Below are 2,541 nucleotides of genomic sequence, written 5' to 3' on the forward strand. Positions count from 1 at the left end.
TCTCTAGCCACGCCCATTTCCTTGCGTCACCTGTCAGATGATGTAAACATTACGCTTTGGTCCTGGGAGACTATGAGAAAATGGCGGCGGCTCTATATTGATTACACGGCAGGTTCTGCCTATAACAAGGTCGCATTATATTTACCTACAGAAACAAAGGACTTGTTTTTTTTAACTTTTGTAAGGTGTCCTCTGTTTGAACCACGAGAAAATGGCGGCTGCTTTCACCCACTTTTCTCAAGTCAAATGCCCTGTTCACACAGCATGTTATCAGTGAAATTCAGCTTCATGTACATATTGTACACTGACTGACTGGGAATTCCCTGTATACTTACACAGAGATGTTTGCCAGGAATAGGTGTGCTAATAGAAAATGGGCATATGCTGACGCATACCGCCAGTGCCCTATTGGGTCTACTCTTACCTCCCAACCATGCAGGAGTGTGCATCTGAACAGGGACCTGGTTGCAAGATGGAGGGGACATGGATAGCCAGGGGCATGTGCTCTAGGTCGCCCCCATATCCATCTACGGCCCACCCTCCCCTGTCAATGACGCACGTATCAGGGGTTGTTACTAGGCGTAGCAGCAGTGAACAGTACATACCACTCATCTGCCCAGCTGATTGGGACATGGACGCAGAACAGAAACCTCAAAATGTCACTTTCCCGCCAAAATCAGGACGGTTGGGATGTATATACAGGAAGAACGTCTATTTATCTGGTACACATGGCTTCTTCTTATCTACTAAATCTTCCCAGCTGGTGATAGGTGTTCTGTGGCGGTGGTTCTCCTCTCTAATAAATACAATGGTTGACCACTGCCAATCCTCACCACCAACCACCCTCTCAGGATGGCAATATCGGTGAACGCTTTCAGGAAAATGATGCGGCTTTATTCAAAGAGAGCATTTGTGATTCATTTTTCATTTCAGATTTTTTTTCTACGATGCTCTTATTTATTTTTTAGTTGAAAGTGGAACCAAAAGCCTGTGAGTCATAGGTGTGCAGAAGCTTTTAGATCTGGTAGATGAAGCAGTAAGTTCCGGACAACTGGGCATCACTCAGCTGTTTCGGCAATATTTTATGGGTAAGTTGTGGCGATGCCAAACCAGCCCTATCGCCACCTATTAATAAATACGTCTGTGATATATGAAGTTTTAACAACGAAAAAAACAACAAAAAACTGCTGTATAGCGCCTCAAATATAGTGATGTAGCAAGTAATTAATTATAATTTAAAATTACTCTGACACCTGCACTGCCGTAAAATACTGTGTGGGTGTTTAGTTAGGAACAAATATGGAAAAAAGTAGAGAACGGCTGCGCAATGTGTTAGGGCAATACAAAAATAAGCTGACGTGTAAGCGATAAAAATAATTTATTATACTAATGACATTGAATTATCACATTAAAAGTCAATTATATATTTACGAAAAATAAAATAAAAATGATACCAAAGTTTGGATGTTAAAACACCTTGATATTGAAGGTATATGAGCTGGAGGTTAACACCTTCAGTGATGATGAGACAATGTGTCCAGTTTCAATCTCCATAGAATGTATCCACAGTCAAATGAGCCACCGATCAGTTAATGGCTGATATAGGAGCGCCGTAATTAACAGTCTCAATATGGCAAATGGAAAGCTGTTGCCTGACACATAAATGTGTACCTCTTCGTGGACTGGTCCAAACCGAGCGTCCTCGGTTGTGTTGTCCTGCAATGCCCACTACTTGCTATGCAGCGGAGAGGTGATCGTGCTGTCGCCGGGCGGGTATATTAAGTTGTCAGCAGGGTGCTGGTGAAAGCTGCCGGCGGCAGTGAAGTAAAGCTGGAATGTGGAACCAATGTGGAGATAGCTCAATCAGCAGCTTGCTACCTTTACAGATACCAGGATCAAGGTGTACAAGGAGGCGGGGTCCTGACGCGTTTTCGTCACATACATGTGTGGTATGTGACGCCGGCAGCTTTCACCAGCACGCTGCTGACAACTTAATATACCCGCCCAGCGACAACACGATCACCTCTCCGCTGCATAGCAAGTAGTGGGCATTGCAGGACTATACAACCGAGGATGCTCGGTTTGGACCAGCCCACGGAGAGGTACACATTTATGTGTCAGGCAACAGCTTTCCATTTGCCATATTGAGACTGTTAATTACGGCGCTCCTATATCAGCCATTAACTGATCGGTGGCTCATTTGACTGTGGATACATTCTATGGAGATTGAAACTGGACACATTGGGGTAAATTTACTAAGATGGGAGTTCTATTTAAGATGGGATGTTGCCCATAGTAACCAATCAGGTTCCAGGTATTATCTTCTAGAAGGTGCTAGATAAATGAGAAGCAGAATCTGATTGGTTGCTATGGGCAACATCCCATCTTAAATAGAACTCCCATCTTAGTAATTTTACCCCATTGTCTCATCATCACTGAAGGTGTTAACCTCCAGCTCATATACCTTCAATATCAAGGTGTTTTAACATCCAAACTTTGGTATAATTTTTATTTTATGTTTCGTAAATATATAATTGACTT

The sequence above is a fragment of the Pseudophryne corroboree genome (genome assembly GCF_028390025.1).
Source record: "Pseudophryne corroboree isolate aPseCor3 chromosome 3 unlocalized genomic scaffold, aPseCor3.hap2 SUPER_3_unloc_1, whole genome shotgun sequence".
Classification (NCBI taxonomy): Eukaryota; Metazoa; Chordata; class Amphibia; order Anura; family Myobatrachidae; genus Pseudophryne; species Pseudophryne corroboree.